Source organism: Geotrypetes seraphini, chromosome 15 (assembly GCF_902459505.1).
Source record: "Geotrypetes seraphini chromosome 15, aGeoSer1.1, whole genome shotgun sequence".
NCBI lineage: Eukaryota > Metazoa > Chordata > Amphibia > Gymnophiona > Dermophiidae > Geotrypetes > Geotrypetes seraphini.
The window spans coordinates 18,150,223-18,175,697 of record NC_047098.1 but is presented as its reverse complement, the minus strand read 5'-3'; the positions used below and the strand labels follow the sequence as shown (position 1 = coordinate 18,175,697).

Genomic DNA, 25,475 nt, shown 5'->3' with positions numbered 1-25,475 from the left:
CTGTATTCAATAAAGTGTGTGGGTGGTCCCCCCCCACGCCCCCCCCGTCGGAGTCCTTTAAAACACTGTTTTTCTTCGGTGCGGGCTTCCACCTTGCGCTCAGTTGTCTTGGCGCGCCTTTGTCGGCGCGCGCTTTTGACCTGTCACCCAAATGGGTACACTAACTGGACAAATGGTCACTGACAATGGTGCGCAGGACATATGCGCATCGGATTAAAACAGTAACAATAAGTGTTTCGAGGAGGTGTGTGGGGAGGGAATGGTACCCTTCCTCCTCTCCACCCCCCCACCCCGCTCCTCTCCTTGCTCGTTCCTTCCCCAGCACCTTTTTTACCTCCCCGGCACACGTTTGTGGGCGGTTTCTGACAGGAGAGACCTTTCTGGGGGGGTGCATAGGCGTTTCTCCATTTCCAAGCAGAGGGGGCGGGTTGGGGTGTACAGGGTTAGCTTGGATTTTATGTAGGTAGGGGTGGTGGCATAAATTCTTTTATGCGCTATTACCAGGGCCTTGAATGCGCAGCGTTGGTTAATTGGAAACCAGTGTTCAGGAGACGGATTGCTGCATTTTGTACCCGCTGGAGGCGCTTGAGATCATTTTTGGCTACTCCATTAAATAGGGAGTTGCAGTAATCCATCCTGGAGAGGACATAGGCATAGAGGAGTTGGGCTAGGTCAGGTGTGGAGATGTAGGGTTTGATCCTTCTCAGTTGGCGGAGGTAGTAGAAGGAGGTAGAGACTATTTGAGATATGTGGGTGGACAGGGACAGGTGGTCGTCTAATGTTACTCCTAGGCTGCGTACTTGATCCGCTTCAGTTAGTAAGGTGGAGTCCCATGATAGTGTTGGGCGTGTGTATTTGGTACGTTTTTCCCTGATCCATAAAAGTTCTGTCTTGGAGGCGTTCAGCTGTAGTTTGTTGTTTGTCACCCAGGTTTTCATGTCAGAGAGGCAGTGTTGCAGGTTGGTGATTTGGGATGATCGGTTTTCGCCTAGTGGGAGGAGCAGCTGGATGTCATCGGCGTAGGCGTGGATTTTAATGTTGTACTTCTGGGCTTATATCAATGACAGGTCTGATGTAGAGGTTAAATAGGAGGGGGGATAGAAGGGGGCCTTGGGGAACACCGTATTTGATAGGCTTGGGGTTAGATTTGTGCGTCCCTAGTAGGACTGTTTGGGTCCTTTGGTGAAGGAAGGAGGTGGTGCCTCAATGACACAGATACTCCAGATGGTTTATGAAATGTGCTGTGGGTTAAAAATAGACTGCCATCGTCAGTAATGCATCAACAGAGATCAAGCACTGAGAACGGGGCAAGCTTTATGGGGTTTAGTCATGAAAATCACGACGGGATTTACGAACAGAACACAAGAACTCTTAACAGAAGATTTAAGGGACCCCCCAGGCCCAATTTCAAAGTAAAATGTGGGCTAGAACTTGATAACTGCTGCTGGTGCTGTCCCCGTGGAGAGTTTTCCCATATTTCCTCTCGGCACTCTCCATTAAAATCCCACATTATTGTATGTCATATGGAGGTGCCAGAGAAGCATCTGCATTTCTTTTCAAGAGCAAGTAAGTTAAGGCTGCAGGTGAAATTGGCCCGGGGGAGGGGGGGGGGGGTCAGGCCCTGAGCCAAGGAGTGTCACATGGCGTTGGAAATTTATTTATTTAAAAGATTTATTACTCGCAACCGTCCGACAATTCTCTGCGGGCTAAAATCCAGCATACATCATTAAAACAATGTCAAAATATCACAAAAGGGAATAGAATCAGCAAAATGATATTGCTATAGACATAACAAAGTGGAAACACAGCAGCCTCAATGACTTGTTGCTATGCAAATAACCAAAATTGCTAGCATGTTTGTTTAAATCAGGGATCTCAAAATCCCTCCTTGAGGGCCGCAATCCAGTCGGGTTTTCAGGATTTCCCTAACGAATAGGCATTGAAAGCAGTGCATGCACCTAGATCTCACGCATATTCATTGGGGAAATCCTGAAAACCTGACTAGATTGCGGCCCTCAAGGAGGGACTTTGAGACCCCTGGTTTAAATGGAGGGGAAAGACCTCAGCACTAGGGACAGACCGCCAAGATAAATCATAGAGCGGAAACACTGCCCCACATCTAACTTCAGTCATCGGCCAAAAAACCCTCCAAAGTCTGTGCCATAAATAATGTAGAAACAGCACAGAGAAAGCAGCACGCATCTCTTAATTCCCGTTTCACCAAACGGCTTCTTCAGGGGAAGACGCTGGCTGCGAGTCCGTCTCGGTCCGACACGATGCTCTTATCATTCTCAACCCCCCCCTCCCCCTTTATTAAACCGTGATAGCCGTTATTAGCGCAGGGTACGGCGCTGAATGCTCCGCGCTGCTCCCGACGCTCCCTGCGCTAATAACCGCTTTCGCGGTTTAGTAAAAAGGGTGTGTGTGCGTATTCTTCACAACTCAGCCATTTATCAAGACAGACATGCACAACACAATCAAAAAGATTTGCTTCAATAATTCCCGCTCAAATCGTTTGCCAAAACATTTCCGGAAAAAACAAAGGGCTCCTTTTACTAAGGTGCGCTAGCGTTTTTAGCGCATGCAGGATATTACCACGCGCTACGCGGCTAGAACTAACCCCAGCTCAATGGTGGCGTTAAGGTCTAGCGTGCGCGGCAATTCAGCGCGTGCTGTTCCGTGCGCTAATGCCCTAACGCAGCTTAGTAAAAGGTACGAATTAATACAATTGAAAAAATTTGCGTTTCACCCCGTTAACTTCTCTAAGTGGTTTGATGATCTACATTTTATAGCAGATGACGATTCCCGGACAAAAATATGGTCTCACTGTTTTAAATCTCTTAAATCCTCCTCTTTACTCCAATCGATGTATTTTCTGGTACATAGGGCCACATGGACGCCTGTTCTCTCCAACAAGATTAATGCTAATCTACCTTCTACGTGCTGGTCCTGTGGTACTTCTATTGCCCCTTACTCCAAAGTTACTGGGCTAGTGTTTGGCGTACTATCTCAGATATATTCTCTATACAAACAGACATTGACTATTCTCTTATATTGTTTGGTAATTTTGAAGGCATTCATATGCATGACTATTATGAAGCCCAGCTCTTCCGCATTTTAACGGCGCTGGCTCTCCAGAACATCCTATATAACTGGAAAAATCTGGCTAATGTTGAATATAACGTGTGGTGGAACTCTGTCTGTTTAATAGCTAAATATGAAAAAATCAATGCTGAACGACGCAATGCTTACAAATCCTATTGTAATATTTGGTCGCCTATAGTATCTTACTGTAATATGGACCTTAATGCATAAACTTGGCCTGCTTGGTATGCTCATTCTCATAACGTATGTATATTTTCCCATGCTTCTAAATGTACTGACAGTATCATTATTTCTCGCTGATAGCGTACAACTTGTTTATGACATATTGATGCATAATCCTTTAAGCTGCTCTGTATACAATCCCTACTATTGTTATTTTAATGCTCTGTTGTGACGTAATCATTACTCGTTGTTTATTCTATGCTTGAAAATAAATAAAACTTTTTTGAACTTAAAAGAAAAAAAAAAAAGGAACCCAAAGTTTTAGCCAGTTTCCTGAACTGAAGGTAATGGGAAGAAATTAAGGGAGATTTTGCTATTTAGCAAACCAGGGACAGAAGGATCAGTGGAGCTGAGGCCGCCCGGCCTGGCACAGGGATGGTGGGCAGAATAATTTGTCATAGATCTGAAGTTTCTTCATCTCTCTCTGTTGAGCCTTCCTAGAATCACATTGTAGTGCGAAAGTGGAAGTTTGGGAGAAAGCTTTCTTTCAGGAGCAGAAGAAATGACAGATTCGGTTCCTGCAAAATATTTATTTATTAAAAAACTTATCTTATAACCCGTTACATTAACGGGTGCTAGAATATATGTGTGTGTGTCTCTCTTTATTTCTTTTTCTCTCTCTCTCTCCTTAGCCGCTGTCTTTCTTTCTGTCTTTCTTTTTCCTTGGCTGTCCATCACCACCCCTTGCCTGCTCCCCCTGTCCATTCTCCCTTCCTTTTACCTCCCCTGTGTCCACCACCACCCCTTCACAGCTCTCCTTATGCAGCACCAGCCCTTCTCCCTTTGTTTTAGCTCCCCCCTGTCCAGCAGCACCTTCCTTCTCCCCCTGTCCAACATTAGGCCTCCGTTCCTTTTTCTTCACCCACCCCCCTGTCCATCAGCACCTCTTTCCTTCTCCCCCTGTCCAGCAGTAGGCGTCCCTTCCTTTTTCTCCCCCCCTCCTCCTTCTTATCCCTATGATACAGTTACCTTGCTCTGCCCCTGATCAGAGGTTCCCGACAGCCGCCCAGTTGCACCCATTGGAAAAGTTCCCTCTGCGGCATCCCGCACCCCTCCTGACGCGACTCCCGCTGTCTTTCTTTCTGTCTGTCTCTGTCCCTGGCCCCCTTTGTCTGTTTGTCTTTCTGTATATCTCCCTGCACCTGTGTCTTTCTTCTTGTCTTTCTGTCTCCCTTCCTTCCTCTGTCTGTCTGTCCAAAGCAGCATTCCCTCCCCCTCCATTTCCCTCCCCCCACACCAGTTCCCTGTGCAGCAGCATTATTGTTTCCTCTACCCCCTTTCCCTTCCCACAGTCGCGACTACAAACGCGGGCCCTAGTCCTTTGCCGGCGGCCCCCCTTCCCTTCCCGCGGGTCCGAGTACACATGGCGATTCAAGCAGCGTGTCCATCAGTCTTCACACGCTGCTTCGGGTCCTTCTACTGGCCTGATTTACTCTGGTACGTCCGGAGCAAATCAGGGTAGTAGAAGAGCCCGAAGCAGCGTGTGAAGACTGCAGGACACGTTGCTTAAATCGCCAGTCGGGGCCGCGGTAAGGGAAGGGGGGGGTGCGGCGAAAATCTTCTTCTACCTTGCCTCTCCTCCACCATCGGGAGTCAGCGCCAGGAGCTTTAACGGCTGTTGTTTCCGCGTTGAAACAATCTCGCGCCTGTTTGAAAACTGTGACGCCGCTGGAGCCGGGAGACGACGGAGAGGGCAGGGGGTGAGCCGCGCATGCGCACTTCCTAGCTACAGCTCACAGAAAACGGACCCACGCTTAGGAAGTGCGCATGCGCGGCTTACCGTTTTATTATATTAGATGTATTCAATAAAATGTGTTTTGTTTTTTTTAATTGAAATTTATTAATGTATCCAAACAAGTATACAGGATATGGGAATTTACACAAAAAATATAGAAATATTATTTCTTAATCCAACTTAAATCAGTCATAGAAAATCAGAAATCCCATCAAGCCCACATCATTGAGGAGAAAGAATTATATTACATAATAACATAAAATTCAGTAATCAATAAGGGATAACACCCTTAATTTTATAGAGGCATTTCACTATTTAAACTCCTATTTTCATTGAAATTATCATAACCAAGAAAGGAAAATTCTACCCCAACTTAGAAAAAGAAGGGTTATTAAGAATATTCAAGAAAATACTCTAATTGATTCTATTCATTAAAATGTTATAAATGAAATAAAAACAATGAAGGGGGAGAAGGGTAGGGGGGAAGGGGAAGGGACCAGGGGGGGTATAGAAAGGAATGGATTAGGTTACCGTATTTTCACGCATATAACGTGCGCGTTATACGCGTTTTTACCTACCGCGCATACCCCTCGCGCGTTATACGCGTGAGCGCGGTATACAAAAGATTTTGTACATAAAATCGTGGTTTCTGCGCGCTATACCCGTGTGCGCGTTTTACACGGGTGCGCGTTATCTGCGTGAAAATACGGTATATGGAAATATATTTTGGAGAAATGATAAAAATATGTATGGAAATATTATTGTGAATTTAATTGTAATGAATATCTCTTTGTATCATATTATTGTATGTTTATTTGATTTCTTCAATAAAATGGTATAAGTTAAAAAATGTATATACTGTATATTAACTATAAGGTTTATAAAGATTATAATCATAACCACTACCTATGAACACAATTGCAGAATAGCACTCGTAAAAAAGGAAAAGAAAAAAACCCACCCCTAACAAAAAAAATTCCGGCTACGGTGGTAACAGCTTCGACGCTCGGATGAATTCTATGAGCATCGGGGCTGTTACCGCCATGGCCGGCGCTAAAAACCACACCATCCCCCTCTTCTACCAAGCCGCGCTAGCGGCTGCCGTGTGGCAACAGCCCCGAAGCCCTGTAAATCTCTTTGGGCTTCGGGGCCGTTACCGCGCTTTGTAGGAGAGGGGGGTATGGTTTTGTAAAGGGGGGGGAGGTAAACGAGGGAAAATCCAAACACATTTATAGGTATTTCAGAATGTCTCTGATCCTTCCTGACGATATCTGTGCTGTGAAAACAAATTTGCATTTTATTATACTGTATGTTAATGCCCCATTCAGGCGTGACAAATTCCATCAGGAAGAAAACACTGATAGGGGCAAGACATCAGTAAACCCACAGGCACCCCGATCAGCCACTTTTTATTACTGAGCTCATAAAACTTGCACAACAAATGAGCATGTGCGCATCTCATGTGCCTTTCAGGAGATGCCTCAGCGGAGAGACCTAGTAGTGGAATTTGGAGTTGCCTGTTTCTCTCCCTGCGTCAAGAAGTGGTATTTGAGTAACAGAAGGAAAGGGGAAGAGGGAGAATGGTTTTTAATATAGGTCAAATAATCTGAGAATCTGTGTAGTGGAAATCCCTGGGGTAGCTGGAATGTGGCATTGTTGAAATCAATTTCCGGGAATTATTCCCTGTTCTGGGATATGATGGAGAAAGCAGGAGTTGTCTTAACCCTCCCCTCCCCCCCTTTTTACAAAATTGTAGCGCAGTTTTTAGCACTGGCCGTCGGTAACAGCTCCGATGCTCATATAGAAACATAGAAGATGACGGCAGAAAAGGGCTACAGCCCATCAAGTCTGCCCACTCTGCTTACCCACCCCCTGTCTATGCCCTTATGACCCAATTTCCTTATCTTGACCCTCGTAGGGATCCCACATGGGTATCCCATTTATTCTTAAAGTCTGGCACGCTGTCTGCCTCGATCACCTGCACTGGAAGCTTGTTCCAATGATCAACCACTCTCTCTGTGAAGAAATACTTTCTGGTGTCGCCATGAAATTTTCCGCCCCTGAGTTTGAGCGGGTGCCCTCTTGTGGCCGAGGGTCCCTTGAGAAAGAAAATATCATCTTCCACTTCAACACGTCCCATGAGGTACTTAATCATGTCTCCCCTCTCCCTACGTTCCTCGAGAGTGTAGAGCTGCAATTTGTTCAGTCTCTCTTCGTACGAGAGACCCTTGAGCCCCGAGATCATCCTGGTGGCCGTCCGTTGAACCGATTCAATTCTGCGCACATCTTTACTGTAATGTGGCCTCCAGAATTGCACACAGTACTCCAGATGAGGTCTCACCATGGCCCTGTACAACGGCATTATGACTTCAGGCTTTCGGCTGACGAAACTTCTATTGATACAACCCAATATCTGCCTTGCCTTAGATGAAGCCTTCTCCACTTGATTGCCAGTTTTCATGTCTGCACTGATGATTACTCCTAAATCTCGTTCTGCTGAAGTCCTAGTTAAAGTTTCTCCGTTCAAGAAGTACGTCCTGCATGGATTTCCGCTTCCGAGGTGCATGCTCATAGGAGCTGTTACTGCCGTGGCCGGTTTTGTAAAAGGTGTGTGTGTGGTGGGGGAGGGTGTTAATTTCTTACTTGTTGTTAAGAGAAAGATGGAGAAAACAGGATCACTTTTGAACTAGAGAAGCAGAAATCTTCATCCCCACGAGACAGAAAGAAAGGACAGAAGAATGTGATTCTTTGTGACCTAACCGCAGGTCGTCAAATTCTGCCAATAACATGTTGTTTTCATATATACAGTACTCCCCCCGAAATTCACTGGGGGTTCCGTTCCAGGAACATCCGCGAATTTCAAAAAACCGCAAATATGGTTTTTTGGCTGATCGAAGGCAGGAGAGGGCAGCTGGGGTGCTGGCGGGTGCTTAAATTGTACTTACGAAGCCGGGCGCGTTTTCCGAACGCCTCTTCCTGGTACTAAAGTCATGGTTACACCAATCAGGACATGCTTTGATACGCCAGATAGCGTAGTACCAGGACCTTAGTACCAGGAAGAGGCGGTCGGAAAATACGGCAAATTACTGAGTCCGCGAATTCGCGGGAGTTTACTGTATTTTGGTATTACTCACAAATCCAGCATTAATTTGGGGTGGAGCCAAGGGTGGCTCCTATGTGACACTTATCTGCTACTACTATTTATTATTTATAAGTTTCAAGTTTATTAAAAGATGTTTTAAACCGCTTATTCAGGTTTCTAAGCGGTTTACAATATAAAATTATGTAAAAACACATAAGAACAAGAGATACTAAATAACATCAAAATCTAAGTAAAAACTCTGATAAAATGTACGGACCTACTTCAAACAACAGGGTAGTGGGGAAGAACTACAATTATTATAGTAAAGGTGTAACATAAAAGGGAAAAAACAGTAGGAATGGGATGGTACCGGATGCACACAGCGCTGTACAACAAACAAGCAAGCAAACAAGCAAGAGACTGCATCTTCCTCATTTGTGAGCACTGAAATATGGCAATAAATAAAGACCTCAAGGTCTGTTCAGTCTTTGGCCATTTTCTTGTCCTGGCAAGGAGGCTCTTTCCCCTCCTTTTGCAAAACCGTAGTGCGGTTCCTATGAGCATTGGAGCTGTTACTGCTCTGGCTGGCGCTAAAATCTGCGCTTCGGGTTTTGTAAAAGTGGGGAGGGTAGTTATTATAGTATGTTAGGATTAATGGTGGGAGGGGTGGGATCCTTCTTTATGAGCAGATCACGGTCCATTTAGAGCAGTCATGAAAATCACAGGCGCTTTCTTGTAGCAGCAGTTTGAAAGGCATGCATTATCCATTCCTGTACAGTTACATAGAGCGTGAAGTCGTCTTTGCAGGCACAGACAGTGAAATAAGGTGGTGGTGATGGGGGGGGGATACATATTTTATTCAACACAGCATTAGGAACTACAGGGCTTGAGGGCAGGGCTGGAGATGGGTTTGTTTGATCCCTCCAACCAAAAAGCTGTTCCATCTCCTCAGCCAACCAAGCTGTGCAGCTAAAACTCTATTATACATTTTAAACATCTTTTAATCCATTAAACATATTGTGTCAGTCGGCAGAAGGGTATTTTAACCGAGTAACTGCCATTGCTTTGAACCTCACATTAATTGCAAAATTCTGGACCTTGATCTTTCATTTTCGTTTTGCTTATAATTAAAGCACTCCCGTCTGCTCTCACTGCGCACACTGCTGTCAGAGGTATCTGTTCGTCAAGCACGGTAACACGGTGCATCGGAGAGAAGTTTCCTTCTGTTGTGCCAGAAATTTGTTTTATATTTGGTTGTAATTATTACTTTTTATTTCATGCCTTTATTGTGTATGTTTATTTTATTATGTATGTAGTTTTGTAACCTGTTCTGGTATTATCAGGACAGGCTAAACCAGGGGTGTCAAAGTCCCTCTTCGAGGGCCGCAATCCAGTCAGGTTTTCAGGATTTCCCCAATGAATATGCATGAGATCTATTAGTATACATTGAAAGCAGTGCGTGCAAATAGATCTCATGCATATTCATTGGGGAAATCCTGAAAATCTGACTGGATTGCGGCCCTCGAGGTGGGACTTTGACACCCCTGGTATAGAAAGAGGTTAAGACAGGGGTGGGCAACTCCGGTCCTCGAGGGCCGGAATCCAGTCAGGTTTTCAGGATTTCCCCAATGAATATGCATGAGATCTATTAGTATACATTGAAAGCAGTGCATGCAAATAGATCTCATGCATATTCATTGGGGAAATCCTGAAAACCCGACTGGATTGCGGCCCTCGAGGAGGGACTTTGACACCCCTGGGCTAAACAAACAAACAAACAAATATTCCATGGCACTAATCAGGATAGCACTACACTTGCAATTTAACCTTTCATGTCTGGTTAAGTCACTTAGAATATTGATCCCCTTAAAGTTCTAGAAAGGTGTTGAAACAAGTACAGTACTCCCCCGAAATTCTGAGGGGTTCCTTTCCCCCGCGAATCTTGAAAAACCGTGAAGCCACAATGAATATGTATGAGATGGATTTGCATGCCCTGCCTCCTTGAGATGCAAATCTATCTCGTGCATATTTATTGTGGATATCCTGAAAACCTGAACTACCAGTGGCTCCCGAGGACCGGAATTGCCTACCCCTGCCCTAGTCGATAATCCAGGAGTCTTCCTATCGGCTTGCAATAATAAGGTGCATGGACATTAGGAAGAATGGGTATGTTTCACTCCTCCCCTGGCCCATTGGCCACTGTGGATCACTGGATCGTATTGCAGTCTGTGAAAAATACAGCGTGTCTCGTTCTTGGTGGAACTGCTGCTCATACAACTAGTGCTCAGTATTTGAAGTCATGATATTTAAAATAGTACTTCAGACAGACCCACTGGCGTCTCCTTGTTAATCACTCAGCTATAAATATCCGCGAGGGTTGATTCCAAATTCTACAAAATGTTTAAAAAAGTCTTAATAGAAGTCACATTGTTTGATTTGCCAAAAACATGGGAAGGTGATCCAGAAGGAGCTGTTGATTCTCTTCTGGGTTATACGGATTGCTAGAACAGACAGTGATATAGCTAGGTCTGAAATTGAATAGCCCTTGAATGGAAAACCTGAAATGAGCTCCATCTCTCCCATTCAGAGCTCCAGTAAACAAACCCTGCAAAAAACAAACCTGTCACAATAATAGAAATTAAAATGCAATTTCCCAAGGCTGACAAATTACAATTAATAAAGTCAGAGACAAAAAATATTCTTTTCTACTATTTTGCCCCAGTGCCTCCTGCTTTTGTCAGTTTTTTTCTTAACTTTTTCCAGGGTCTCCTGTCCTTTTGACATTTCTTCTCTATATTATCCATCTTTCCTTTGTGCCCCTATCCATCCTATCTAGTATCTTCTCTCTGTGGGCAGGAGGCACAAAGCTCTGACACCACGGTAAAAAAAAAAATAAAAAAATACTGTGATGAGAGTGCTCTTTTTCTTTACTGGTGATGCTCAGCACAATAGCATGCAAATGATATTGCATGCTATGCATTCAGAGAATTGCTGATAAAAGGGAGGAGGAACTATGTCTGGCATTTGCTAGGCACAGCTCCTCCCTCCTGCTTTTCCTGCCCCGATCAACTGAGCCGAAGGTTTCCCTGAAGCCATTGGCGGCTTCAGGGCTCCCCCTGCTGCTCAGCTATTTGGGGCTTCACCTGCCAGCTCAGTCACTATCAGCTGAGCTGGCAGGGAAGCTCCAAACAGCTGAGCAGCAGCAGAAGCCCCCAAACCACCAATTGGCAGCCTTGGGGAATCCTGTTAGCTCAGCCAATTGGGAGAGCAGCAGGAAAAAAAAGTCCTCTTCCCACTGACATTGGCTGATTCCCCCCCCTCTCTGCCCAAAACACACACTTGGCTGCTGCTGTCCAGACTCCCCCATAATCCCCAGCAACCCCTGGCAGGATGGAAGCCCACTTCTGCCTGGTTACCACTGCCTGGATCCCCCATAGCCCCAACCCCCTTATATTGTGGTGAAGACTGGCAAGAGGGATGCCCACTCTCTCCTGCTTGTCTGCTGCTTCCTAGACCCCCCCATGCCCCCCATACATTGTGGTGAAGACCTGCTGGCAGGTCCACCTCTTCAAAATAGAGGGCCTTCCCCCTTCCCAGTGCATTCTGATTGACTGAGGCTCCTGAGGCCCCTTCCAAGGGGCCTTACTTACAAGGAAACCTTTTCTGCATTGGGGCCTGTGTCCCTATCCTCCCCCCATGTTCAGTGTATCTTTCTGTGTAAATATCTTGCTCTGTCCAGTTTCCCCTTTGTGCTACTATTTTTCCCCTTGTATCCAACATTGCCCTGTCTCTATGCTGCATCCATACCCACCATCTCTTTTCTGTATCCCTGTCACTCCCCATGTTCACATTTTCTTCCCTTCACCCTGCAACTCCCTCCCCCTCATTTCCACCATAGTCTGGCATCTCTTCTCTCCCTCCCTCCTTGGTCCAGGGTTTCTCTCTCTCTCTGTGGTCCAGATATCTATTTTTTTTTTTTCTGTCTCTCTCCCTCCTTGATCTAGGGTCTCTCCCTCCCTCCCTCCCTTTCTCTGTACTTGATTCAGGGTCTTTCTTTCTGTATCTCCATCCCCCAGTCTAGCATTTGTCCCATCTTTTCCCCTTTGGTCCAAGTCTTTCTCTTCCTTTTTTTCCCCCCTGAGCCCAGGTCCATCATCTCTTCATCTCTGCTTTTCAATTGCCTTCCGGGCCTCTAAATGCTGCAGTGAGTCATGTTAGAGACAGTGCTGAATGCTGCCTCTCTCTAGCTGGCAGTCTTTCCTTGGCTGAGTCCCACCTTTGTGTGGATGGGATATGGCTAAGAAAAGGCTCCGCCAGCCAGAGAGAGAATTTTCAGTGTTGTTTCTGCTGTGGCCTGCTGCAGGGTGTGGAGGCCCTGTGGCTGATTGAGGAGCAGAACTGGAGCGATGCTGGATGAAGGCACAGGAAGAGAAGAGGAAGGGAGGGTTCAACTGCAGATGACCTCACCATTGGGTGACCTTGGGCATTTTGTGAGCTACGCCCCTGGGAACAAATTTACCAAAGTGAGCAATCAGCAAAACCTATCTCTTAGAGCTTCCAAGTTTCCCAGTGCCAGGAGGGTGATTTTTCTGGCCAGTCCTGGTCTTGTACTCATATCCCAAAGCAGTCTGGGATTTGTAGTGTCTAATACCGGTTAGAAACCCAGAGAGCCATCCCCAAATCTCCAGCCTGGAACTGGGCAACTCTGCATCTCTGATCAAGTCCTGCTATTAAAGGTTCAGAGCCGTTTATTCTGGTTAAGTGGAAGTATAATGGGAATTCATTCTCATACATGTTCTCAAACTGTCAAATCTTTTGTAAACAAATTTGAGAACATTGAGAAATGGCTTATAAAACAAAAATCTTGAAGCCACATGTCCCATGAGATTATTTACAATCTTCTAAACATGGCAGTGGTGCTATTTTGCTTTCTTTAGCTTTAAAAATCTTTTGGGAGCACTGAAAGAATGTTTCAATGTGAAATGATCATTACTGGTGGAATACCATCTGTTATGACATATATGTTTGACTTTACATTGCTGGTATAAATAGCTGAATGGTTAAGTGCTTGTGAACCTGGAATCCTTCAGAGGATTATCGTAATTGTTAATGGCTTAAACCTGCAAGCGTCTTGGACATGTGCACGTTCTGGTAAATGATGATTATACATTTTCCCCAAAGAATATATTCTTTGTCTTGTATATTATTCAATAAATTCAGACCCCAAAGGAAGAGATCTTATCACAGCTGGCAATTACTGTTAGCCTGACTCCTGCTTGCATTGCAGACAAAGTTTTGGATTACAACCTTTAATTCTGATTTGGCAGCCAATATCGGGTTTATTTAATGCTTCCTGGAAGTCCAGCACTGCCCAGATCCTTGGTCTTTATTTCCAGTCCTTATGGGCCACAATGTGTCAAATAATTTTCAATTTATCTCTAATGCATAGGCAATGGAACACTTTTCATTTGGGGGGCGGGGCAAAAGCTCCGCCCTATACCTCTCTCTCTGGCTCCCAGCGCCCCCCCCCCCCCACCTATCTCCTCCCTGGCCGCTGTCATTTTAAATCTTTGGGCAGTGGCAATAAGTGAACCTGCTGCTATCGGCGTGCCCTGGAAGTCTACAATAGGAGGAAATATTTTTTCACTCAGAGAATGGTTACGCTCTGGAACGCATTGCCAGAGGTTGTGGTAAGAGCCGATAGCATAGCTGGTGTTATGAAAAGTTTGGACAATTTCCTGGATGAAAAGTCCATAGTCTGTTATTGAGAAAGACATGGGGGAAGCAATTGCTTGTCCTGGATCGGTAGCATGGAATATTGATACTCTTTTTGCTTACCAACACCGCCGCTATCCACCTCTAATTGTTCATTATTTTTAAGATGGTGGTAGCGTCTTAGGAGCTCCCTTTATATTCAATTCCTGCTAAGACACCGCCCCCTACGTTTTGATTGGGCCGGAGGAAACCCACCCCCTGCCCCACGGGTGCTGGAAACCTCCCGATCCCGAACTACAAACTCATTCAACTTTATCAGTACTACACAAGCTGCCTGGATTAGAACATAGAGGCCCACTCGATCTCTAAATTCATCCCATGGGGGACTACTGTGTCTAGCCTGTGAATCCATCTTTGTTCCTGCATATTGAGGATTCTTTCCATATTGCCACCCACCCTCCCACTCTGTTGTAAACTGTCAATTATGCGCCATCTTAATTCTGCTACAGTGTGTTTAAACTTAATCATATGGGAAACCATCGGGGCTTGCATTATGCCCCTGTTAATTCTAGATTTGTGCTCATTTAGCTGAGTTTTGATTTGGCGACTTGCCCTTCCTATGTAAATCAAGTTACAGGGGCAAATAATTGCATATACTACCCCTCTGCTGTTACAATTGGTATTGCTCCTGGCCGTGATTGTGATATGCAACCCCGGGACTTCCCAACGGGTTCCTACAATCGCTGTTTCACACCATTGGCATTCTTCACATTGGAAATGTGAACCCGTTGTAGAGATGTCAATGCTCTGGAATTTTTTGAAATTTAAGAGCTGTCCTATCGTCTTCGTTCTTTTGAAAGATACCATTGGAAAATAATTGAGCCCCTCGTGTAGCCTTACTATATCCCAATGCCTCCTCATTATTTGTATCGGGCATTTGGTGCATTCGAGTAAGGGACCACACATATCAATCTATCAAGATCTGATTGATCTTTCTGTTTGTCCCTGATCAAAAGCTCCCTTTGGGTAAATCTCGCTCTTAGGTACCCTTGTTTAACTGCTCGAGTAGGATATCCTCTTATCAAAAATCTTTCCTTTAGCACCCGTGCCTGTGCTTTAAATTCTCCTAGGTTGGAACAATTCCTCCTGATCCTAAGGTACTGGCTAATATGCAGCCCAAATTTTAATTTGAAAGGATGATAACTTGTGAAATGCAATAGAGTGTTCCGGGCCATAGGTTTCTAAATATTGTGGTTGAGAAGCCTTCCGAGGTTCTCATTACTAGGAGATCCAAAAACTCGATCTGGTGTTGGTGAAATGAGCTGGTGAATTGTATCTGTTTGTTAATAGAGTTCAAATATGCTATGAAACTGCCCAACTCCTCTCGTGTACCTTCCCATAGAAAAAAGATGTCATCTAAAAATCTAACCCACATAGGGATTTTTTCAAAAACAGTGTTGGTATATAAGTATTGCTCTTCAAATTTTGCCATATAGAGGGTGGCCACCGAGGGAGCCAAACTTGCTCCCATGGCCACCCCCTGGACGTTTGAAAAAAATCATCTCGATATTGGAAATAACTATCTTCAATGACCCATCAGGCCAACTGTAATAGAAAAGCCTTGGAGATTCTCTGTGGAGTACTGCAGGTTTGAAGTGCTTCCTCTATAATATCTAGCGCTTGATCTTGCGGGATCTGGGTGTACAATGATGTCACGTCCAATGTAACCATCCAAAATTCTCCTAAGGGAATTTGGACCTCCTGCAATTTCCTTAGGAAGTGGGCTGTATATTTCAAATAAGATTTGACTTTCACTGCTTCAGTACATAGGAACCAATCCACAAACTTGGATAAAGGATCTAACGCTGACTGACGTGTATTAACGACGGGGCAGCCAGGAGGGGGATTAATGGCTTTGTGAATTTTGGGAACGAAGTGAATCAGAGGGATCCTAGGGTACTTCTGAATCACGTTACACCTTTGCTCGAGAAAGCACATTGGTTGCCAGTTACATATCGAATAATGTACAAATTAAATTTGCTCACTTTTAAATCAATAATTTTTAAAACTCCGGCTTTTATTTATAAATTTTTAATCCCCTATAATACTTCAAGAGTGTTATGGTCAACTGATCAACATCTATTAGTTGTTCCATCGTTAAAAGTTATAGGTACACAACGACATTCTATTTTTTCAGTTACGGCTCCTCTAGCCTGGAACGCCTTGCCAATTTATTTAAGAGAAGAAAGAATTTTAGATAAATTTAAGAGCAAACTTAAGGGGTTTCTTTTTAAAGATGCTTTTAGTGATTAATTGATTTTTTCTACATTTTATATTGAAACTTTTTTTTTTACAGTCCATATTAAATTTCTGCACCTCTCCCTTCTGTTTTTAACCTTAAATGTTTCTTTTATATTGAATTGTATTTCTTCCCATTACCTTACCTATTGTCATCATGTATGTTTATTGTTCTATTGTATATGTTTAGTCATGTTATGTGTTTTTGGCTATTTTAATTTGTTTTAAATTGTTCTAAATATGTATTTTTACCCTAACTCTGTAATTTATGATGTACATCGCCTATAACCTGGAATAGGCGATTAATCAAATCTTATAATAAACTTGGAAACTTGGAAACTTAGGAACTGGTGTTCCTTTTTTGTGATCATTCTGTCCTTATAATGCTGTGTGACCCAATCACTTATCAGTGCACTTAACTCATCTGTTGGATTCCTGCTGTAAGGGCTCATAAGCTGTCTCATCCTGCAGTTGTCTTCTTGCTTCCTTATCGTAATCACGAGCGGAGTTCCACAGGGGTCGGTGCTGGGACCGCTCCTGTTCAATATATTTATTAACGACCTGGAGACAGGGCCGAAATGTGAGGTTATTAAATTTGCGGATGACACCAAACTCTGCAGCAGGGTTAGAACCACGGAAGACTGTGAAGACCTGCAAAGGGACCTAACGAGACTGGAAGAGTGGGCAAAAAAGTGGCAAATGAGCTTTAACATAGAGAAATGCAAGGTCATGCATGTAGGGAAAAAGAACCCGATGTTCAGCTACAAAATGAGGGGATCACTGCTAGGGGTGAGCAACCTTGAAAGAGACCTAGGGGTGATGGTGGACACAACATTGAAAGCATCAGCACAGTGTGCGACAGCCTCAAAGAAAGCGAACAGAATGTTGGTATCATTAAAAAGGGTATCACGATCAGGACGAAAGAAGTCATCATGCCGCTGTATCGTGCAATGGTGCGCCCACATCTGGAGTACTGTGTCCAGTACTGGTCGCCATACCTCAAGAAGGACATGGCAGTACTTGAGGGAGTCCAGAGAAGAGCGACTAAACTGATAAAAGGTATGGAAAACTTTTCATACGCTGACAGGTTGGAAATGCTGGGGCTATTCTCCCTGGAAAAGCGGAGACTTAGAGGAGACATGATAGAAACCTTCAAAATCCTGAAGGGCATAGAGAAGGTAGACAGGGACAGATTCTTCAGACTGTGGGGAACCACAAGTACAAGGGGGCACTCGGAGAAATTGAAACGGGACAGGTTTAGAACAAATGCTAGGAAGTTCTTTTTTACCCAGAGGGTGGTGGACACATGGAACGCACTTCCGGAGGTTGTGATAGGCCAGAGCACACTACAGGGGTTCAAGGAAGGTTTAGATAGGTTCCTAAAGGATAAGGGGATTGAGGGGGTACAGATAGAAGTAGAGGTAGGTCATAGGAATTAGTCAGGGACCACTTCACAGGTCATGGGCCTGATGGGTCGCCGCGGGAGCGGACCGCTGGGCGCGATGGACCTCTGGTCTGACCCAGTGGAGGCAACTTCTTATGTTCTTATGTTCTTAGAATCACCGTTGCTCCTCCCTTGTCAGCTTTAGATATAATAATCTCTTTATCCGATCTTAATTTCTGGAGGGCCAAATATTGTGAATCCGATAAGTTTTTAGGGATCTTGTGATATCTCCAGGATCTCTCTATGATAGCCAAGTCCCGTATGACTAAGTCCCTAAATGTGGATATTATGGGATCCATGGGTCCCGGGGGTACCCAGGTTGAAGGTGTTTTACAGATGGGTAAAGTGACAAATTCATCGTCTTCCTCTTCAACTTCCTGTTCTGTCATACTATTCTGACCCATCTCCCCTTTTTCTTGAGAAAAATACACTTTTAACGGCATCTTACGTATGAATTTGTGAAATGCTATTTTAAGCTGAAAAAATAGGCTAGGGCGAACCCCAATCCAAGTTGTAATACAGAATTTTGTCCTGTGTCCAAGACAGAGGTGGATAAGTTCACCACTGTCATTTCTGGGCTAATCTGGCCTTGATTTCCGCCTGATATATCTGACCTCTCCCCCATTGTGTTGAACGCCCTCTTCCTCTCGATCTTCCTCTGTTGATATTGTTGTTGTTGTTCCCCTCTTCCCCTGGCTTGTCCCCCGAGGTGTCATTAGAGTCTTCACTAAATCCTTCCGAGTCCCCTGAGGAGCTGTCAAAGGCTATCTTTTTCTTTTGTACAGTAACATTCACTCTTCTATTCCATGTATACACTCTGTCTAGCTAGTAATCTTTCTCGTCTCTTTTTTAATTTTATCACCTTCGTTTGTTTAATGCCTTCCCTAAAGGTCTTAATGGTTTTCTGCAGTTCCTCTCTGCGTTTCACATATTCATCTTGTGCGTGTGATGTCTGGAGTTCTAACTCCATTTCCCCCGCTTTACCACATAATTCCTTTTCTGTGGTTTTGGTGGTTTCAATTAATAGGACCATTAGATCTCTGGAACATCGGTTAAGGATAGCTGTCCATTTGTCCATGAAGGTTCTATCAGAGGTGATCATTCTTGGCTCCTTAATGATCCTCAATCCTCTTGGAATCATTGCTTTCTTTAAATTTTCTACCAATGTGCTGCTATGCAATTCTGCTCTTACTGCTCTTTTCAAAGTCGTTTCCAGTTCAATCCAAGATGATGGTGTAGTAGATTAATCTTCCCCATCTAGGAGTGCCGGTCTCTGCAAAATTTTTGGGAGGTACTCATCTGAGTATCTTCCAAACTCTGGTTGTTCCTGTGCCATTGTTAGTCTTTCAAACCTCAGTTCAGACTATTGATGTATGACCAAATGTTACCTTAGACAAGACAGCGTCCCATTTTAAATAAATTTCTAAGGTGCTCTTCAAAAGCCTTATGCCCTCTTAATAGTACTTTGAATGATGTTCTAGCCTTTTAGAATGAACTTTTTAATAGACCTCAGAACCACCACTCCTCCGTCCTACCTGGGTGTTATAACGGGGAGTCGCCAGTGGTGCACTCCTCACCAGTCTTTTCCTGTCCCTGACTCATTACTGCGAGCTCTGTCCTCATCTGCACAAGCCTCAAACACTTTAAAATCATAAGAAGCAACATTCTAGAGCACAGATTGTGATGTCATAATGCCTCATTTCAACAATGCCTAAGCTCCTTCCTCATCTGCACAAGCCTCAAACGCTTTAAAATCATAAGGGTTCGAGGCTTGTGTGGCTAATGCAGAGCTTACAGGAACGGGGCAGGGTCAGCGACAGCGACAAAACATTTGTCCCCGTATCATTCTCTACTTGGCATCTCAGTTGGGGGTCAAACTCTCTCAACCTTCTATTTATAATGCAGCATTAAATAATTGTTCGGTAGGTCACAAGAGGCTCCTTTGTTGTGCACATTTATCTGCATTAGGAGACGATCAACAGTGACTTCTAGCCAAAGCTATGCAAAAACAACAGTCCCTTTTCACGTTCCAAGTTTATGTCCCTACAGAATTGGGCTTATTCCTGCAGTGCGTTTAGTCCTTCAGGGCTGTGAATTCAATGGCATTACATCATGTGCCAGCAGAGTTACGATTAACATAAGCAGATGTGCTAATTTTGGGATCACGTTGGTGCCAGTGAAAGGGAAGCAGCAGCAGGGACTGTAGGAAGAGATCTTCTGGCATTATCCAGTACACAGCGAGGGCATTTTCGCAGGTAGATGACCTTCAAGAATATGCCTTGAAAGGATACAAGTTAATACTTATCCTTTGTTCCCCCAACCTTGATAAAGACAGACGAAACGCGTCGGGAAGGGGAACCCACAAGGATTTAAGATAAGTTCATCTAATTTAATCTTAAAGAAAAGTTTTAATAAGATTAAAAAAAGTATAAATAAAATACTAGCATAATGGAATAATGAAGAGCACCACTACCACTAATTTTGTTTGAAAAGGTGGAATCTGAATTGCCGTAGAGAAACATAGTAACATAGTAGATGACGGCAGATAAAGACCCGAATGGTCCATTCAGTCTGCCCAACCTGATTCAATTTAAATTTTTTTTTTTTTTTTCTTCTTAGCTATTTCTGGGCGAGAATCCAAAGCTTTACCCGGTACTGTGCTTGGGTTCCAACTGCCGAAATCTCTGTCAAGACTTACTCCAGCCCATCCACACCCTCCCAGCCATTGAAGCCCTCCCCTGCCCATCCTCCTCCAAACGGCCATGCACAGACACAGACTGTGCAAGTCTGCCCAGTAACTGGCCTACTTCAATCTTTAATATTATTTTCTGATTCTAAGATTGGGCTGAGTGTTTATTGATTGGAAGAGTTGTTACAATATTAGTGAGTCAGTAAAGTTTGGTTGAAAGGATACAATCATATTTCAGGACAGGTCATTAAATTAAAAAAAAAAAAAAAAAAAAATCTGCTATACCCCAAAATCCATTTCTTTCCTCCACAATTGAGTATACATAAATACCCTGTAGGGGGATGCGGGGTCCGCACCAGACGCGGTCTTCCTTGGGGTGCTGGCACACCCCCTGCTGTCTGCACCCCCTTCCCACTCTTCCCCCCTGCCACGTACACGCATGCCCCTTTTCTTCCCCCGTACCTTTTTAACTTCAGCACAAGCAACCACGAAGTGGCCGTCAGACTTCGGCGCCCTCTCCGACGTCACTTCCGGGACCCAGGCCTTAGGAAGTGACATCAAAGAGGTCGCCGAAGCTGACGTGAGCAGCTGCTTTGCGGCCGCTCGGGCCGAAGATAAAAAGGTACGTGGGAAGGGGTGCGCGCGTGCGGCGGGGAAGAGGGCGGGAGAGGGGTGCCACTGCCCTGGGCATCGCTTACCCCTGCTGCGCTACTGCTTTGGTTTTGCGCTTCTTAGAGGTAAAGCACCCAGGTCACCTCATTTGAGATCTTAATTCCCAGGTTGGGGGGGGGGGAGAGAGGGGCTGGCACCAAGCTGGGTCATACAGGGACCCACAATTGCTAAACTCATCTCTGACTGCCTCTTTGAGGAAATTCTCCCAAAGGCAGTGTACAGCTATTTGAGCCTTCCTCCCGCACCCCCCTGCCCATATAGAAATTGACATTTAAGTATACAGTACGCAGCATCAGTATTACATTCAGACGTCTTAGGCCTATTACCTGCTCCTGAGAGATCAAATGTCACTCTGGCTGGAAATAGGCATTTGGCTTTTCTTATCGAATAGACGTCACAATAATTGGCAAATGTAGATTTCTTCTGTCCAGGCTGTGTCGCTCAACCTAGCTGTGTTAGATGGGATAATTCATTGGCTAATGGATCCTTCTTCTGAGATGGGATTGCTGTCTCCCCCAATTCTGAATGTCAAGAGAAGCTTTCCTGCATGCACATAACTGGAAGAAGTATCTTATTACCAAATTATTGCGAAGGGAAAAAGGTTTGTTGTCAACACAGAAATATATTCTAATTCACTAGAAGAGGATGACTTTCCTCTATCTTTTAACCGGGTTAGTTCAATGAGTGACTGTATTGCTAATTTAAACCCCCTTTTATGAAGCCGTGTTAGGCCTTTTCAGTGCCGGCTGTGGCGGTATTAGCTCCCATGCTCATGGTTCATAGACAGTGGCGCGCAAGACGCCAGCGCGTTGACAATCCAGCGCTTCGAGTCAAATGCTTTTACATACGTACTAAAGGTTTATGACTTATCTTTGTTTTTATGATCGGGGAAACTCGGATCCGACATGTTTCATGTATTCAACGTTTTATCAAGGACCGATTTCCACAATCACTCCGTTGTCCTTGATAAAGCGTTGAATACGTGGAACATGTCGGATCCGAGTTTCCCCAATCATAAAAACTGAGATAAGTCATAAACCTGTAGTACGTATGTAAAAGCATTTGACTCGTAGCACTTTAAGGCACTTTTTAAGCACTTTGAAACTGTTGCACTTTAAAAACTGCACTTGAAATGTTGAAATCCGATTAGGATTAAAAAAAAGTGGGCCAGTGAGGAGACAACAAGTCATGCTTATCGCTATGATAAACTTTTGAGCGATGAGTGGTGTTTCTGAGGTCCGAAGCTTCAGTAACATTATGAAATTTATAGCTATTAAGAGTGGTTGAATCATATATCACAATGGATATTTATCCCTTTCAATAGACATATTTCTTTAGATTATTTCTGAGTCTTTCCCCTTTCCCTTTCATCCTATTCCTCCTCATACCAGAGCTTACTTTCAGGTGAAAGAAGCTTGCCTCTTGTGCATTTATGCCACTGGGGCACTTAAATTTCTTTATCATGCCTCCCCTCTCCTGTTTTTCTTCCAAGTACACATAAGTCTGTCCCCATATGCGTTATGATGAAGCCAACTGACCGTTTTAGTAGCAAAAATTGAGTTTATATCAAACTTATCTTTATGCAGAAGTGACAATCGCCCTAGTCCAAAAGTCTATCATCTGTCCGCAATACAGCAAATCTTCACGGCACTATAAAGCTGCTAATCCGTATAGAAAAAAATTCATAGTTCAATTCCCAGCCACGGCCCCCCTTTTGCCAATGCTTCTCCAGGGGATCCATTCTCAAAACAAATGCTTTGCATTCAAACAAAATTCACAAATAAGCTGTAAGAAAGATAACAACGATTTTGATCATGGCTGAAAGAGTAACACTGACCTTTATTTATGCACTGTCAAATTAATTTGAAAATACTCTCCTTTAGCTGAAGTGGCTGGTCACTTTATCTGAGGATGCGAGGGTGGGAATGGGGGGGGGGGGGAATAGTGGAGGATCAGTAACCATCTGTTTCTTTGGAGGCAGCTGGACCATTTGGGCTTCTGCCAGGTACTTGTGACCTGAATTGACCACTGTAGAAAGCAGAATAGTGGGCTAGATGGACCATCAGTCTGACCAAGTTTGGCTATTCTTATGTTCACCAAATATAGGACAATCAAGCCATTGTGACATCACTGCTGAGGTTGGCTCTTAGGCATTGGTGGAATGAGGCATTATGACATCACAATCTCTGCTCCGAAATGTTGCTACTCTTTGGGTTTCTACCAGGTACTTGGGACCTTGATTGGGCATTGTTGGGCATAGATGAACTATTGGTCTGACCAAATTTGGCTATTCTTATGTTCTTATAGGACTGATGGACAAGAACTTTCAGGCGACAGCCAACCACTGTGGTTTTCTTAATGAATTTTAATAGTTATGCAGTGGCAGGACTGGCACAAGGGTGTTTTGGCATCCTAAATGAACATGGGAACACCCCCTCACTTATCTTTCAGGTCGTTGGGGTCCCTCCCACTGAGATTTTGATTAATAAACTCATAATTATGATCACCTAAACAATCCTGTAAAATATGGCTGATATGAAGGACCTGTTATTATTTGTATAATATGTGCTGTATGTTTCTTATTGTATATGATGGTCTTTTATAAAACCGCCTAGTTATAGGCGGTTAAAAAAATCTTTTAAATAAGTCATACTTTCGAATACTATATAAGCTGTATAATATGAAAGTATGTTATGGGATTATTATTATTATATGCCACTGTCTTTTAACCTAGTCATAACTATTATAGACCATATGCGTTTTTGTAATGCATTTCCTGGTGAAAAGGATGTATTACATTCAGAAATTGGGGGATTCAAGAGGGGTCATGCCTTAATCCCTTCTGGCGTTAGCTGCTCAAGATCCACTCAGAAACAAGTGGTTGGTATTATGGAATTGATTTGCAAGAGACCGAAGAGTCAAAGAGTCCGAAGTGAAGAGCAAAACGAGTGCTGAGCTCCGATACGCAGTACATCTAGGGTGTGGACCCTTGAAAAAGGCCTGTCAGCCGAAACATGGCCCATGTTGGGTCACGGGTAGTCGTTTACGTGTTTGATGTGGACTGATTTTACCAATTTTCGAAGATAATGATCCATCTAGTCCAGTATCCTGTTTCACAGCGGCCAATTCAGATCACAAGTACCTGGTAGAAACTCGAATAGTAGCAAAATTCCATGCTACCAATCCCTTGGCAAGCAGTGGCTTCTCTATGTCTGTCTCAGTAACAGACTATGGACTTTTCCTCCAGGAACTTGTCCAGACCTTTTGTAAGCCCAGCTACACTAACCACTGTTATCGCATTTTCTGGCAATGAGTTCCAAAGCTCAACTATGCCAATTCTTGATTTATGACCATCTTATTATGCCATGGTTGTCAAAAGTCCTCTGTAGCAGAATGGATCATGATTTAATCAGAGCAGGAATGGCAGAGACTAGTTTATGAGAGAGAGGGAATGAGACTGGAGGAGAAGCTTTTAAACTGAAAATACCCTTGAAAGGAGAAAGAAAAAAAAATAATTATCCTGGTTGTATTTTGCTACAGTGGTAATTGTATATTGGATAATAAATCACAACACAAAGGTAGTTTCTTTCCCAATAGATTTCTGGGGTCCCAGGGATTAGTAAAATTTTGATAAATACCAGGATTTTCTTGCCACATACAGAATGAAGAAGCATAATTTGCAGGTACAGTAGTTTGAACTATTCCATCAGCAGTTGGCCAGCAGATGCATTGGGGGGGGGGGGGAGGGAATTATTGTGTACATTGAGAATGATTACATGTTCATCTTTGCAAGGTGTGGGTATTAAATCAAGATTAATGCCACTGAACAGTTCTTATGATTAGGTGAGGTCGAGTGCGGAGGGAAAGTGGTGTGATATGATGGTGTTGATAAGTGTCAGACCTGCTCGTTTTATTGAAATTATTCTAATTGTGCCCTGAAGCATTGATTTAATGCAGTGAAATATTGTCAGGATGAATTTCTTGCCATCTTGGAACGGTCTCTTGTTTCACCTGATTTATGAGTGAAATTACTGTAAGTCCACGCCGCTGCAGGTGGTGGGGGTCCCTTTTCTGGAACATATTAGATTCTGAATAGATGAAATTGCACAAAAATAACGGAACTGCTGACTTGGTGAAAATAAATCAAAGCTTGCTTGAGAGATAATGCATATCTCTGGGAGACTGTGGCAATGAAAGCATGTGGCATGAATGTTGTCTAAGGAGAAGGGGGTAAGGGTTCCTTATGTTGTCCTTAGTTCTCTTAGGCAGGTAAGCCTCTATTTTTGTTTAATTACCTGTTATTATATTCTTCTAACTGTTGGGCTCTTTTCTAGGGTTACCATATGGCTCCAGAAAAAGGAGGACGGATTGAGACTTCCGGGTTTTACTTCCATTGCTTTCAATAGAAGTAAAGCCCGGATGTCTCAATCTGTCCTCCTTTTTCTGGCGCCATATGGTAACCCTATCTTTAACCAAGCCACGCTAAAAAGCGACCTATGCTGTGCCCAGCGTG

The 25,475-nt window shown here is 43.9% G+C and overlaps 1 protein-coding gene across 6 annotated transcripts in view; it reads left to right on the top strand.

Moving 5' to 3' along the window:
* Positions 1 to 25,475, top strand: part of PLCH2 (phospholipase C eta 2) — a 599,022-nt gene that overhangs the window by 135,774 nt on the left and 437,773 nt on the right. The window lies entirely within an intron of this gene.